The sequence below is a fragment of the Chaetodon auriga genome, chromosome 18 (genome assembly GCF_051107435.1).
Source record: "Chaetodon auriga isolate fChaAug3 chromosome 18, fChaAug3.hap1, whole genome shotgun sequence".
NCBI lineage: Eukaryota > Metazoa > Chordata > Actinopteri > Chaetodontiformes > Chaetodontidae > Chaetodon > Chaetodon auriga.
The window spans coordinates 17521112-17538215 of record NC_135091.1 but is presented as its reverse complement, the minus strand read 5'-3'; the positions used below and the strand labels follow the sequence as shown (position 1 = coordinate 17538215).

General features: G+C 42.2%; 1 protein-coding gene across 2 annotated transcripts in view; it reads right to left on the bottom strand.

Moving 5' to 3' along the window:
* Positions 1–15096, bottom strand: part of fam49a (family with sequence similarity 49 member A) — a 31820-nt gene extending 16724 nt beyond the window's left edge. For both annotated transcript variants that reach the window (XM_076756263.1, XM_076756262.1), the window contains exon 1: positions 14942–15096. The gene's annotated coding sequence lies outside the window, so the exon portion shown is untranslated. The remainder of the gene's footprint in view (positions 1–14941) is intronic.
* Positions 15097–17104: the final 2008 nt, after the last annotated feature.

Below are 17104 nucleotides of genomic sequence, written 5' to 3'. Positions count from 1 at the left end.
CACACACACACACACACACACACACACACACACACACACACACACACTTTGTTCTCAGTGGTTTACTGTTCAGAAAAAGGGAAGGTGTGCGATGAAAGCCGCTGTCACTTCGGGTTGAACGCCTGGCGAGGAGGATGCCAAGGGGAGAGTGACAGACTACAGGCGCGTGATGAAGACGACAAGGAAACAGCAGAAACAATCCTCAGGGAAGACGCAGGAAATAATATACAGTATATCCACGAGAGAAGGAGTGGTGCATCCAAACAAAATCAAAAAAGCTAAAGAAAGAGAGCGTCATTATTGTGACAGTGCTCCCATGTCGCTGAAGGCAGTGAGCTGTGACTCAAAGTACAATGACTGAAGTGGAGCAAAAGTAAACAGCACCGAAAAAGACTTTTCACGCAATATGAGATGATAAGTTAGCAGGAAACTTCTTCCACCCCTGCCAATGAAATGGTTGTTTAAGGCACATCAATGCATGAGACATGGAAAGACACACACCACTCGACTGTGACAGTGCCCAGCCGATGTCCTATTCCAAATGTCTGCAGCCAAAGTTTACACAAGAAGACAAGAGACTCCATATCGCACAGTTCACTGGGTTAAATGGACCATGCCAGCCAACATTCAGGAGTCCCTTTATCTGCCTCTCATATCAGCTGTGCTTTCACAGTGTTTACATGCTCAACATTAGCCCCAAACCAATGAGTACTCAGTAAATCAGTAAGCTTATACTAGAATCTAAAGCAAATTTGTCCAACACAGTTTGAAGTGTGGTTCTCTCACTGATAAAGCCAGAGCTACAGTATATAAACATGACCCGATGCTTTCATTACGTTTTGAGCGTTCTTCTAATGCGTCCTGTAAGATGTTGTCATTACCTTGAAAATGTACTCATAAATATGTTGACTGCCAGGCATCTGTTAAAAGCTGACATTTAACGTTAACTGCCATTCAATCTGAAATGACTCACCTATGCAGCTTCTTTTGAAGCTGAGATTTATAGCAGGTGCCAGAGTTGCTAGTGAGTGAGTCATACACGTAATGCGATGTCATAGCTGATCACAACAAGGCCATAACTGAAGTCACCTAACAGGATATGTGCTAAACAAAACTACAAACTGGCCTTGAAAATAACCAGAAGTATTTGTCCTAACAAATCCACTCAGAAAACCAGCTCCAAGAAAATACAGAGTCAGGGCTGTCACACCACACTGGAAATACGATGGTTACTTGAAAAGGCAACCGAACAAAACAACAATGCTTCTTGACTTTTATAGTGCATGTAGAGCTGCATACTGCTGAACTGCAGTCTCTAGTTTATTGGCAGTCAAAGCGTTTTCTTGTCCTGAGGGGAGGAACGGGATGTGACCCACTTTGGATCGAGACCCACTGTTGTCTTAATGCTACATTTAAGCTTCCACAAAATCAAAATTAGCCGTAAAACAAATTTAGCCTGAGCTACAAATATAATAAGCATCCTTTAGTGCAGAGGGTTGGGGAGAAAACAGTATCTTCTGGTCATGTATAGTATAGTGGGCACATCATGATGGTAGTAACATTATGGAGACCGACAGCGATTAAGGGTGTAATGTTTAAGCTCATTCAATCAATCAGGTAACTGATTGAAGACGGTTTTTCACTGGCTCCACAAGTGATTAGATGAAAAATGACACAGTTCATTTGCAAATAATTGCATTCTGTTATGTTTTACACAATGCCCCAACTTTTTTGGAATCAGGGTTGTACAATGAACGTGCAGTTTCAACATCGGTTTTAACTTGCTATAATTCTGCAAAAAGACTCATTTGTTTGTGGTGGTTTGTTTAAACAAACACTTCATGACCACTCTGAGTCAAATCAGCGATTCCAGCTCCACTACATACTCAACACCACTGACAACGGGAGACCCTGGCACAAACCCTGGATAGCGTGACAGCTGTTGATGTTCACAGACATCCAAGACTGAACCTGAATCAATTATTTACATGAATGAGCATCGTCTCCAGCACTGGAAAACACACGTTTCCAATACAGCTCCAGGTCACGCAAAGGGAGTTGGTGCGAGTGAGTAAAGAGTAAGCAGAAGTCCCAGTCGAGACCACCTTTGGCTGTCATTTACAGCCAAGTGGATAAGTGTGTGTGTGTGTGTGTGCGTGTGGTGACTGCCCATGTCTTTGATGGAAAAAGTTGGTCCCCTGCTGCAGTGTGGAAAGCAAAGGATGCAGTGAGGGCGAGACACATCTGGCCGAGGACGATCTGCCTTCTGCAGACACCCTCTGAGGGTTCAAACAAGGGTTAACTCTCAATGGAGGTTCAATGGGCTGGAAGACTGCAACCCTCCCATGAGTAAATGAATATGCGTTTGTGTGTGTGTGTGTGTGTGTTTGGGACAACTCTGGAGCTTCTTTCTTCCATTCTGCATGGCAACAGCTGATGATGGATGATAGGTTCAAAACAGCCCGGTGAGCTCTGGGTTTGGGGTTTTAGGAAAGCATGCGAGTGAAAATAACACATCACTGAGCATTAAGATGCATTCATTTGGCAGCACTGTATGACAGCAAGTGCCTACACTCACTTTGTATTCATTGTACGACATCTAATGTGTCAGTTTGCAGCACTCCAGCCTTCAATGCTACCCTGACATTATTGCTAGCAACCCTCAACAGACCAAAGAAGCAGGAAAATGTTAGATTTCACACTGCTGCAAATCAGCCTTTCTATTCATCAACTGTCACTCAGTTGAACAGGAAATGCAACTGCCTACTCACTCTCTGTACGTACACGCACACTAACCTAAGCAGGCTGATCAACACTAATAAGTGTGGGAACTGTGCAGAGTTCCTTTTTTTGTCATGCAAGTAGAACTGCATGGTTTCATGTGTGTATGCACAGCGTATGTACACTGACTGCATTAGGACTTCATTGTTGCTGCTCTTGCAAAGTAGTTCCTCCTCACTTAATACTTCTATTATGCCTGCTGTAGTTGAGATATGAAAGATGCTGGTATGAAATGATGAAACTCTTTTGTCCCTTCCAATCAAAATAACCTGATTAATACTTCCAAACACAACTTTTCTTTGTCTCTTATGATGCAGGAACACATAAAACAAATACTGCTGTTGCTTTTTCTCTCGACTCCATAAACTCCAAGCCAGTTGAACCTGATCTGCAGTTTCAGGAATCTGGTTCCAGTTTGCGTCCTCTCACTCAGGTGACTATTCATGAATCTTCAGTCAAATGTAATGAGGAGAAACAATTTCCTCTCCTGTACCCTGGCGCACATATATCATACAGCCGTGCTTCTAAAACACTGAACCTGGAACAGGAAACAGAGGAGAGTCTTCTCAGTTTTAATCCTGAACAGCACAGAGTCAGAGCCCACTGTGTTGTTCATGAGGAGGAACAAAGACCTGCCAGTACAAAATACAACATTTTAGAAGAGGCCTGTGGGGTTGTTCTAACACAGTAAATCTCAGAAGGAGGAAAATGACCACCAGCCAAACGCTTCTACTTTTTGGTGGCGAGTTTATCTACCTAGATCTATCTAGAATCAGATGAAGATCTTGTAATGACAATAAAGCACAGCAGCAAATGAAAAATTACTAAGTAATTATGGAATAAAGCTGATACAATATCCAGCTAACAAAAAGTTATGGTAACAGTATTTTTAAAGCCTGGACTGCAGTTAACTGATTGTCAACACAAACTCAAACTGACTGTGATGGCTGAGACATCTGTCAGTCGAGCAAACGTGCCTCAGAGCTATGTATTAAATCAGCATTTCTTCCTCCTGTTCCTCTCTTTATTTGAGGTCCCAGACACCTTTAGCAGTGTGTCAGTTGTTGACACACATGCTACTCACATTACGCCTGCCTGTAAGGTTAGCTTATTCTGTACTGCAAATTTAGGCCAGATCAAAGCGATCATGAATGCCATAAGGATTTTTTTTTTTAACTGTTGCAGGAGCACAACCATACTTCAGAGAACACAATGTGCTGATGATTACATATCGACACAGAGCATTTAGTTGAATCTCACCTCACTTTTTGACCGTAATGCAATGTTTGAGTGCCTTCTGCCATTAGTTTTACAGCAAGTATCATGGCCCATTACCTTCCACTTAGTGTTGCTTTGTCTTCTGTTTTCATATGGTACATATTAAACTATGGCCATTACATACCGTTTTGCTGTTAGTCTTTATATATTTTTCTTTCACACTGTGCTTGACTGGATGTCTGATTCAAATACTAATGGAAGCTTGGACATTTTCAGATGTTCTTAGTGCAGCGTGTACCCATTCAAACCTGTCCATTTCTGCGTTCATGCGTAAATTAGATGGTAGGCTACACTTAAATGAGCGACACTGTTCTAGGTCTAGAAAGTCTGTGTACTAACTCAGAGGTTCTTATGTCTGTTCAATCAACCCATTTCCTCTGAGAGGGACTTTGTATAAACCAAAGGAAACCAAAATCAACACCAATGACCCAAAATAACTTCTGTTTGGGAATCTCTTGGAAAATGACTGGCAAGTACAGACCAATTGTTAACCAGTGTCTTTCTCACTGCCAAGTGCCTTTACAGCATACTTTTTGTACAGACTATTATTTGTCTGTGTTCTGTTGTTCTTACTGGCGAGCATTCACACTGTAAAATACTTTAATAAAAATGGAGACTACTTATGGTGTGCTGACCTTTGGCTTGATATAATCTGCATACTCGCTACCTCAGTGTCTGCTGAGTGTTGTTATTGTTCTAGCCTAAAAAGTTTTATATCCTAGAATAATCACTAAAGAGGCACCAAATGGCCGTTATGGCACACTGTTAAGGACTAAGTATTTTGGTAGTAAATAGCATAATTGATAACACGGATGATATGATCACGAGCTTTGCACCAGTGCAGCCAAGATTATGGGTTCTATTATCTTAGGGCTCAAACTAAGGACGTCTACAAATATGAAACAATGACGCACTTTGGAGAAAAGTGGTCACCAAGTGGCATACGGTCAAGCTCTGCTCAAGTTAAGCCCATTAACTACAGGTCCTAAAAAATGCAGAACATTCAAACACACCAGCGTGCCACTTAAAAACAACAAGATTGGCCTTGGCTTTCTACATCCATTTTTAAAATCCTTCTGCTGTTTTGACTGGCCGGGAAAACAGGCCTTCAAATTGGGTTAGCGGAGCTGCGTCTCCCTCAGGCTCCTTTCGCTGGAGCAAATGTGACAGCAGGGCGTGTTGGGGGGCTGAGCCCAGCTCGAGGGGAGGTTGGCTGAGTTTTGCCCTAATATGGACACAGGCCGGGGGGTGCAGGGTGCTGCTGGAAGGCAGGGGAGAGGGTGGGCTGGTGGAGAAGGGGAAACCTGCCCAGCACCACCATAATGGCAGCCTTGCTTCCCTCTGCTGTATCATTGACACTCTTTATCCTTCCCTCTTACAGTCTACTTCACATACCAGGATTCAACTGTTTTGGTCTACTAACCGCGCTCTAAACACTCTATACACACTGAAGAACTCTCTAGCAGTAAGGACTCGTACATCCTGCACAGTTCATTTTTAAGCACTCATGAGCTCTCTGAAATGCTCTCACTGAGAAACCATACATCCCATATCACACACAGTCACACACACACACACACACACACACACACACACACACCATTGAGTCAGTGACACTGAAGCACAGAGCTGAGTCCGGTCCAGCAGGACTCAGCTCTGTTCAGCAGCTGGCTCTGTGTGCCCTGTGGTTCAGTCAACTGGGCCTGCTGCCTAATATTACACTTGCTCATTACAAACTCACCACTATCCCTCCTCCACATCTGGCCTCTGGTGTAGAGAGAGGGAGAGGGACGCTGATAATGGCAACACAGAACTCACAGTTCTGTCATTTTTTTTTTCTGTTCACAGGGCTGAGGAGGGCGGTTGTGGACATAGTAAACAACTCGGAGAAAGAGAAAGTGGGCTAGAGAGACACAGTCTGCCAAGGCACATAAGAGTGCATGAAGAGAACAATGGAAGGAGGAAAAGAAATCAAGTCAAAAAGCAAGTCGGAAAGTTAAGGAGGGCGTTTGGTATTTGGAGAGGAGGAGGAGGCTGAGTGGCTGTCTGGCTACTAGCAGCCATTGCTGCATATAGTGGGACTCCAGGCGTAGAAATTCCTCCTACGTCTCTGCTCAATGCCACTTCTGTTCTGCCAAGCCCTGCATGTCAACAACACTGCAGATACAAAGAGAACCATGTCTGTGTGTGACTGACTCTTGTGTGAAACTAGTGTTGCCGAGTGTGTATGTGAGAGAATCAAGCGATCTCCACCCTACATGCTCCTTCTCTGCTGGGTGGAGGCACCCGAGCCAGGCTAACAGAAGATACTTTTTACCCTGGGAGCAAGATTATCCTAATATACTCGAACAGATGTGCCACTGCCACAGGTTACCTCAAAATGATAAAATCTTTATAGTGAAAGTCTGCTTTGCCCTGCAAAACTCAGGGTGGATACATTTACTGCATTGGTGGGATGTGAAATAGAGCTGTGCAATATCCTGACGGTCATCAGTATTGTGATATTGTAACTGGATAATGTCTAGTCAGTTTGTAATCTTTGATACTGCCAAGCATTAAAATAAAGCAATTGTCTGAGCCTCAAGGAAGAGTTTGACATTTTGGAAAATATGCTTATTGGTTTTCTTGCCGAGTGTCAGCTGAGAAGATCAATAACTCTGTTACACAGTACCTGTCAGATAAATATATTAAACTGCAGCCAACAGCCTGGTTACCTCAGCTAAGTGGAAGGACTGGAAACAGCCTGGCTCCACATACCTGCGCCTCTAAAGCTCACTAATTAGCACCCAGCCAAGAGACAGTCTGGCACACAACCCCCCATAAAACCACAAACTCATGTTTGTCATTTTTACATCTCAGTTTATCAAATTTCTGCAAGAAAGCTAAAGCACATTTCCCCAAATGCTGAACTCTTCCTTTCATAGTTCATTCTAGCTGAGTGAAATTACCATTATATACACGATAAACGGCTTTTCTTGTCTAAATGGCTTGTACAACCTCAAATAATCAACCTTGATATTAGATTTTGCAAATACTTTCCAGCCTTAGAGTTCAGCTGCTTGCTGTTAATCTCCTGACACTGAGCTAGAGGACACAAAATGCTCAGACTACTGTTAACAGCTAAGAGAAATGGTCTCCTGGTAATTTACGCAGCAACAAGCTATATCAACGCAGGGAGTGGGGCACAGGGGTGTTCCTTATGAAAACAAACCTATTTATGGCTTTCTGTGCACGCTGGCTCTACAGTGAAGGATCAGCGCTAATTACTCCTTAATGGTCTAGCAGATGATACTTGACCTTTACAGACTATGAATCTCTGTCATCAGACAAGTCTGTTGGTCTGACTGAGGCCAAATGCTTTTTCCTCCTTACATGCTTTCACTTTGCATGCTGTAGATCTTGTATATCTGCTTGGTAAGTGAAAGACCAGCTCAACACACACTCAGCTGCATGAAGAGGAGCTTGTGGAAAACACAAGCAAAACACAGTGTCAGAGAAAAGAAACTGACTGCTGGCAGTGGTAACGGTGCTTTGCTATATGGTAACCTCAGCATTGTGCATTAACTTGCTCAAAGAGCAGGTTGACCGCACGTGCTCATGTTTTTGGTGAACAGTGAACTGAGCGTAGATGTTTGCAACTAATGAATGTGAAAGTAAGCAGGGCTGCACCTAACAACTATATTGATAATCGATGAATGTGTTTATCATTACTCTGATTAATTATTAATCCAATAAAAAGGAAAAAAGCAGAATTTTAATGTTATTTCCAGCCTTTTATTAAAAAACAAAACTTATTCGTTGTCTTGTACAATACTCTTTCAAACAAGACAAGACCACTACAATAAAGAAATTAAATTAAATAAATGGACTTTAGGGATGCAGCCATGCACTGAGAATAAAAGGGCAATGTAACTAATATTTCTATTTGATCAGATATTGCTCAAGTTTCTCTTGTGAAGAAGTAAAGGACTCACTTTAGAGTGCCTCTGAGTAACGGCAAGAAACATTCAAAAAACAGCATAATGCTCTGTAACGTTACGCTGCAGTGTCTCTCTGACCTAACGCAGCTAATTAGTGTTAGCTGCCCTCTCCAGCAGATTTGTGCCCAGTTTGACGGACAAACACATGATTACAGATGAATCTAAAAACAAACTTAACCGACAGAAATACCTTCCCGTCTGTTTTTTCTCCATTTTGAAGCAGGTCAAACTTTCATTAGGTGCCTCACCTTTATCAAGCTCCAACTTTAACAGAGCTTAATCAGGCGCCTGGCTATACTGACAGATCGAATCGAAGCATCTGACCAGTCTTGGGAAATATCTGCGCCTGAATGATGATCACAAGAAATCATTAACAAACACTACGACCACGAGCCAACACCCGCAAAGTTCCTCTAACTCACAAGGCAAATCAAATTCATAGCATTTCATGAAGGCCCAGTTAACTTTGTTTTCCAAGAAGTGGACAGACCTCCACCTTACTAGACTACACAGTACGAGATCTGCAGCCTTTGCAGCTCATAAAGAAGAAATGAACATGAACTAGCTCATTTTTTGGGACTGTAAAATTCTTTTTTTTTTAAAATCAATTGATTGATTAATAACGGGCGGCTGTGGCTCAGGAGGTATAGTGGTCGTCCACTGATCAGGAGGTTGGTGGTTCGATCCCTGGCCTCGGCAGTCCACATGTCGAAGTATCCTTGGGCAAGATACTGAACCCCAAAAACAAATTTTTACACACACAGGCTGCACAATTAATGACTCATGCACAGTAGTTTTGCTAGGACTGCAGCATGTGTGCAACAGAAACTATTTTTCTTCTGGACCTCCAAATAATTACATAATCAAATTATGAAGCATTAATCATCACAATCCCAACATACAGTAATCAGGATCAGAGTTTAAGCCATTACTTGGCCACACACACACACACACAAACACACACACACACACACACACACACACACACACACACACACACACACACACACACACACACACACACAGTGGCCTGCCCTGAATGAACTGCTGTTGTTTGGTCATTCCACTGGTTTTTTTTGTGCTGATACACCCTCCTCACTAAAGCGTGAGGGCGGTCCTCTTCAACATCCTAATATTTCTGCTCTCACACAGCGCTAGCCTGTCATGAACAATAAACAGCTGTAAATCTCTGGATTCCTGCACCTGCTGAGATCAGTGAGAGTGCTGCTGAATTGCAAAAAAACAGACAGAGGCCAAGGTCCTTCTGCCAGCTGTGGAAATGCAAAAAAAAAAAAAACAAGAGGTGTGAGAGCACACACTTAGCTCGCTAATATATGTCAAAGGTTAAATATTATAATGTCTTTTTCATTCAGCTAATGATGCACTCTGTGATGAATAGTGATACACATTTGTACCACAAGTCTTTCTACACCAACTGAATATGCTTTCAAAATCACAGATCTGGGAGTAGCATCAGTAGCAAATACGTCGTGGCTTGTTTGCAATTTCACTTCATAAAAACAGGGAGTGTGATTCGCAGAGAAGAAATGTGACAACACCTGTCATTTATCAAACAGCAATTAACTCTCATAATCACTGATTAATGCCTGCAGTATGACACAAATACAACAGGTGACAAACAATGAAATGATGAGAACAAGACCATTTGAGTAAGTCTTCATCTTGTAGTTTTATACCTTTCAAACTAGCTTTGTACTGTAACATATTTTCCAAGGCTTTCCAATTTTCCAGTGGCCTACAAAGTATGATGCTTTGGGCATTTGTGCATAAATAAACTGCCAAAGCAAAGAAGCCCATCGTTGTAAGTAGTTTACACAAAATCGATGGGACAGATGGTGTGCATTTTAAATTACTCTGCTGTGCCACCACTCAGGTTTCAAAAACAACAGGTTACTGTTTGACATGATGCAGCATTAAACCTGACAAGGTTAAATAAGGCCAGAATAAAAGTTATATGGAAAAAGAAAGAGAACAGGGAGACAAACAAAAACGTCTGTCATTACAACAATAATCAAAGCAGGTAAGAGTTAACTGTGAATTAAATAAATCTTATATAAAAAAACATCCTTTAACACTGATGTGCATTAGTACATGTGGGCTACATGTTTTGAGGATATGAAGGCCCCTTAGTTAACCAAAGAAATTCTGTTTTCTGTCATAAAATAAATGCTTAATCATTCCTGTGGATCGTCTATGATGAGCAAACATCATTATGGCAAACCATCGAGCACACAAGAACAGTAGTGCTGGAGCATTTTAGGGGTAATAAACACAGCGGGACTACGAGCACAGCCTCTGCACAATACTAGCCAGCCAGAGCAAACTGAAAGTGCACAGCAAACACACTCACAGAGAGCTGCTGCCCCGCTGACAGGACGTGAGTATAAAAAGTGAAACGTGAGCGGGAAGTGTGCAGGGTCATAAAGCAGTGCAGCTCCACACAAACTTATTCTCACAGACAGACAGACGGATAAACAGACAGGCAGACGGGTAGTGTGGGGTAAAACAGGAACTCAGAGCAGACACTTTGAGTCGCATGGTATTTTACTGTGACAGCCATGGTTGGCCACACACAAATAACTAATTTCCTGAGAGTAATGAAAACAGGAGGGGATCAAGGACGGCCAACAATGAATAAAAATATTGCAGAATTCGGACTGGAGGACATTATTCCTGGTGAACATTGAACGCTGCTGGCTTAAGTGTTAGAACACTTTAAGAGATAAGCTGTTCTAACAGCTGAGATTTAGAAATCCTGCTTTGCCAAATAGTGAGACTGAAAAGACTCCTTGTGTACGTGGGTGCATAATTCTGGCTAAAATGATAACCCTCGTTCACAGGCCTTTTTCACAGCACACATTTGACTTGTCATTGTGGCAAAAGCACAGGTGTTAATAAGAACATTAACGCTGGTTCTGTTGTTTTCAAGTGTCCCAGTAAACTATGACAGTGTGACTGTGAGCCAGTATGAACAGCACCAGGACCCTGAAACTGAAGCAGCTAAATGAATTCAGCCCTCATGTATTTTATTATTTATGCCCTTTTTCTAACTGTGACATGTCAAAATTTGTTCAACTTTTCAGAATAACTGCAAACCCCTATTTGGGTTTACAGGGCCTCTAATTATTTCACTAATACAACAATTTCATGTAACTTTTGAAAACGTTGTGTCTATACTTGCTGACTGGCACTCTGAGTGAAAATAAAGATGGAACGTTGTAATTTTATTATTAAAATGTTTTCAAACTTTGGAAATCTAAAATTTGATCTCCCTTCACATCACACTTTCTACCGCTTTCTACACGCGCACACACATACACACTCTCTTTGCTGAGCATCTGAGGCTCTAGAGGCAGTGAGAAGTCTGTGGTGCTTTCTGTTCCAGCCCAGATGGCAGCATTGGCTGAGTCAGCGGTGGCTGGTGGTCCACGGTAAACTGGGTGATTAGCCGTTGACAACAGGACAAGAGCCGAGCACTAAGAGCCAGGAGCTGAGGAACTGTGGGACTTCTACGCCAGTTTGTTCCGTTTGAAGGAAATAATGACTTCAGCAAGTGTAAAGCGAGTGTTCAGCTTCTCCTGAAAAGATGTGCACAAGTCACTGCTATGACATAGTAAATAAACAAAATCAAATTGGTTTTGGCCCCATATATTCTATTTTAGTCATTTTAGCTTTGGAAATAACAACTCGGCCCTGGTTGCACCTGCTTAAGCTTAAAAATAAGTAATATTTGTTTACCATTATGGTATGCAAAGCTGTTACTTTCTATTTGTTTGCTCTTAACACTGGAGGAGGAACTACAAGTTTGGCCAAAATTTGACACACAAACAAATGTGTGATCATTGTCCTTTTGCTTGCCTCAGGCAACCTGTAATACAACAGCAGGTCAAAAACCACCACGTGAAAAAAACGCCAGGGTGTGAGGTGCCATATCCTGTATTTCTGTTGCGGTGCTGCAGGCTAATCTCCGCTGGCATCGACAGGGAAATAATGATATAAGAGGGCTTCACACTGCCTGTTCAGCTAAAACCTCACATCCGATATTAGACTTGGCAATGGTGGAGTGCTGGAAGGAAATCCGTTGGGATTTCTCATTTAGTGTCACAAAGCAACTTGTGATTCATCGTTGACAAACAAAATCCGCTGCTGCAAGCATGTGGAGTTCAAGAATAACTAATCTGCAAATATCATATTACCTTCATATGGCCAGGTGAGAGTTTAAAGTAACACATTTCAGTAGCTGGATGCCTCTTTGTAATATGACTGTAATGGCTGTAGTCATCATATTTCACACATCAGAGGGTAGCATCAATGCCTGCATGCTAACCGTGTTTCAGGTGGATACTGTATTTCTTTGCTCATGACAATGCACATTCAAGCTAAATGTGATGTATAGCATGTGCTGCTGTGAAGTTTTGGTTAAGGTTTCACACCTACACATATTTGAGCCCTGCTTTGATTACCGTGGGGGTTGCAGTGGCCAAAGCGTTAAAGCTGGCTGGCTGTTTCATCATGATAAAAAAAAAAAAAAAATGCTAAACATCTTCCACAAGTTTGTTGATGTTATCATTTATGCATTCTTTCTTATTGTTTTTTCTTCAAGAATTGTGGCGGTGCTCTTGTTGTGGCAGCCAAACAGGGCTTAATAAATCCAGAAGATACATGGCGATGCAACACAAAGGCGCGTCCCAGTGCTTGCCTCAAGCAACCTGTAATGCAATGGCGGGTTAAAAAAACCACAAAGTGAAAAAATGCCACTGTTCGAAAGGGTGTGAGATGCCATATCCTGTTATTCTGTCACAGATGCGAGCGCGGAGCAGTGAGAGAACAAAACTACAAGACTTTAAACTGCAATCTAACAGCTACTGCTCTGCCAGAGCGACGGTCGAGCATAGTTTCAGCCACACGCGCACACACGCAAGCACACACTGCATTCAGACTCTGCCAAGATACATTTGTAAAGTCTGACATGTCTTTTGCTCTTTTCAGCGTTATCCCATTTGCTGTACCACATCGCATCAGCAGGGCATTTGAAACCTTTGCGTGGTTCACATGCATCACACAAACCCAACTGCTTAACCAGTCTGCAGGGACGTGGGGCGCAGCACTGAGATGTTCCAAAGCAATGCATCGGCTGATCAATAAAGAGACATTCTTTAGTCTTCATGTTTATAATGCTATCATCCATTTCAATATTGTGGTGGTGATGGTGCTACATTGGGCTCTTGCCACTTCACTTTGCAAACAGTGCGGTGCACCTTACCAGACATTTGAAAGCAAAAGTCTGATCTTTCTATAGAGTCAAACAGAACAAGACTTGATTTACACATGGTTGTAAACCAAGTGCCACATCACATGGGATTCTTTGTATATGTTGTGGCTTATAGTAATGACTTGGCATCTTCCTTTGGGGGCTATATAAAACCCTGCATGCCCTAACCTGTCCACACTGTGTAACTTGTCTACACTGTGTGAAAGTGAATACTGAGGCGCACGGCTAGAGTAGACCATGCAAACAGCATGCAAAGCATTTCAACTTCTTCCAAGGGAGATCAGGTTCATCCACAACGGCCATTGTCCTGTGTGTTTCAGTCACAAAATTCAACCAGCATGCCATTAATGCTGCAGTTACAGCCTGGCATACCGACTGAAACAAATCACACACACACACACACACACACACACTGTTGTTGAGGAGCGCAGCTGTTGCTGTATGTCCTCTCCAACAAAAGAGCGCCATTTCAGTGCATTGAGAGCCACGAAAAAGCACATTCTCTCAAGCTGGTTCCAAATGTAAAGCTGACTAATTTTGAGTCCTGACACTTTTACAACTCATGGCTTTGGCTAATTAACTGGTTTGCACAATTCAGTGTTGCTGTGTTTCGGAATCTGGACTCTTTAGTCATGACTAATTTCTCAAATAATCAATACCAACGTATAAATATAAGCCTTGCAATACTTCCTGAATTTTGCTGGGGTTGAGGTGCCACCACCTACACCTCAACACTGTAATGACTCATAGTGCTGGACTGAATGAATGTGTTGCTGCCCTTGGATGTAATGAGTCTGCACTCCAAAAACATCCCATGAGGCAAAACAGAGTCACTCATTGGCAACTCGTGTCAAGAGAAAAGAAAGAAACAGCCGCTGTTGTCTGGCATTTACAACATGTAACTAAAGCTGGATAATATGGTGCTTCCACCAGCTAAACAGGCTGAAGATTCACTCATTAGAAAACAGTAGAGAGGGCAAAAGTCATATTTTGTTTCAACCACCTGCCAGTACACACACAGCACCCTGATGTCAGATGGTTGCGATCTCTACAAAGTTGTTAGGACGCAGTGATTGCGGATTGGAAGAGTTATTAAACTGGTAAATAAGTTGTGGCAAACCGGGGTCCCAAAGCATTTGACTTCATTAACCCAAACACCCATTTACTCAAGCGACTAAGAATACAGGGATAACAAAGTGTTTCTTCAAATGAAACGTGGCTCGAATTCTGCTGCTACACGCGAGCTAAGTTTGCTGGCTAGCCAATGCGCCTATTAGCCGGCACTGCTGTCAAGCAAACCCAGGAAAGCGGAACGTTACTTCCTCAACAAAAGAGCCTGAGAGACTAAATAAGGCATAAGCGGTGATAGAGAACAACCTTGTCACAGTTGCACAACGTTTAACGCAACCACACAACTAATTTCAGCGCTCAAACGTGGCTGATGTTAGCTAGCCAGTTAGCTTTCCTCCCCGGCATCTCTTCCCATGTGAACTCATCTGACAGTCACTGATATGACAGGGATACACAATTTGGCAAGACACCAGGAGAAGTAAATCTCATTTAGCGGCCACTAAACACGAATAAAAGTTGGTTAAACACAAACACTCACCTGTATGTCTCTTGAGGTAATACTTTTAAGGGTGTTACGAGCCGAAATCTTGGTCTCCGCAGTACTTTCACCGTCCTTGGCTGCTCTGCTTGTCCCCAGCAGCAACAGACAACAACACTCTCAGCACGTACCCCTCCCTCTACCACCAGAGAGACGAAAGGGAAAAAGAAAAAAAAAGAAAAAAGAAAAAAAAAAGCCCCGCCCATTCACATTTGTAATTGGTCAATATTAGGGACAGTACGAAATAAGCCAATTAAATCCCCCTTTGTTTTTCTTTGTGCAGTGTCATGATTTCCTCTCTGCAGTGCGAAGAAATCTCTAAATTGAAGCTGAAAATGAAATTCATGATGAGGAAATGAAGCTTTAATTATTGTATTGTTCTTGTGCTTTAACTTAAGAGTTTATGCTTTCTTTAAGGATGAAAACACTCACGCTTTAGGGCTGTATAATTATTATTGTATTGTACTTTTACCTATACAAATCATATTTCCCTTATGGATTCCTGCAAATTACATTTCCAGTGATCCTTGACAGTGTTTCATATGTCAAGCACATACAATATTACACAAATCTTGTCAATAAGTAGAGGTGAAACGATTATTTTGTTAGTCGATTGGCCGGTTCACAGAAAATGAATCAGCAACAATGCTGATTAACCTTTTCAGTCATTTCCGCTGCTTACAGCACAGGTTTCATTGCTTTCTTTTGTGAGATATGATAATAAAGTGAATAGCTTTGGGCTCTTGGAAATTATAACTGGTAAATGTAACAATTTTTTTTCCAAGAAATAATATTTTGGAGAAAAATCAAAAAGAATCAATTATTCAGGAATCTAAATAACAAATTAATCAATAATGAAGTAATTGTTAGCTGCGGCCCACAATGCTGTAAAGTTTATGCAATTTTGAATTACGATTTGCAGAACTTATCATAACGTGTGCACTCGAGCTTGTTCACATTGTCCAACCAAACTGCTTTTCCTCTGGTCTCATAACAGTCATTGGAAGTCACGTCATAGTAAACTTCCTGCTTGTACTGGGTGGCCAATCAAGATTGATGGAAGAAGTCAAAGGCATGTTTGAACATTCATGGGTCTGTAGAATGGGGGACTTGCATATTTGGCCCTGAGGGCTACAATGCAAAGCAACAGGAACTCACTCTCTCACACACACACACACACACCCACACACACACACACACACACACACACACACACAGCATTATAAAATGTCAAGGCTTTACAATCAAAACAGTGCAGGGCCACATGTAGCTCGCTGATACTATTCCTGTGTTGCCACGACACATGCTGGAGCCTTGAGTGTGTGACTGTGGGAAAGGTTTGGAGCTCATTGTTGTCAGCAGTGTGGTCGAAGTTATGCACAGGATAAACACACCTCCACAGGACTACAAGGGCCAGTTAGGTTAGATGAAGGGGGGGGGGGGGTTAGAGTACACCCACGTCTTCCACTACCACAACCGCTGGTTGTCATGGAGTTAAGGTGCCTTTGCAGCGACTCTACACACACCCACGCAAATCAAGAAACGGTCAGCGTGTGTGTTCTTTACCCTTACCAGCAATTACTCTACATGTTATACTTATCTACTGATGTGTTGTATCATGTGAGTTATGCAGCGATGACACTAATGCTGAAAATAGGTCAGTGAAACTGAACTATCACCGCATGTGTCACTGCTGAAGCTCTCAAGGAAGTAAACATGATGTTACAAGCATAGGAAATATACACTTGACTGACAGACAGTAATAGAAAGGTGACAAAGAGGTGTGTGAGAAAGCAGATATTTTCACTATCCAGTGAATCCAACAGGTCAACAAGAGCATAAGAAAACTGAATCTATATACTTTACTGAAGGTTTTGGCCCAGGTGTTTATTCTTTGACCTTTAATGACACTATGAGCTTTGGAAAATCTCTGCTGAAGGGCTGACCTCTGATCTGCCTGCTGCCAGGCTGGAAGGGACGATAATTACAACTTTTCCTTTGGGAAGTGTTAGTTTGTCACACAATATGCAACAGTCCAACAGTGTAAAACTGTCCAAAAGTGACACCTGGTGGTGATTGCTTGTAGTGTTGCTCTAACTGATGGAGCGATGAAGAATTCATCATACTGTCAAAAAGTGTTACAGTCTAATATTTTAGGTCAGG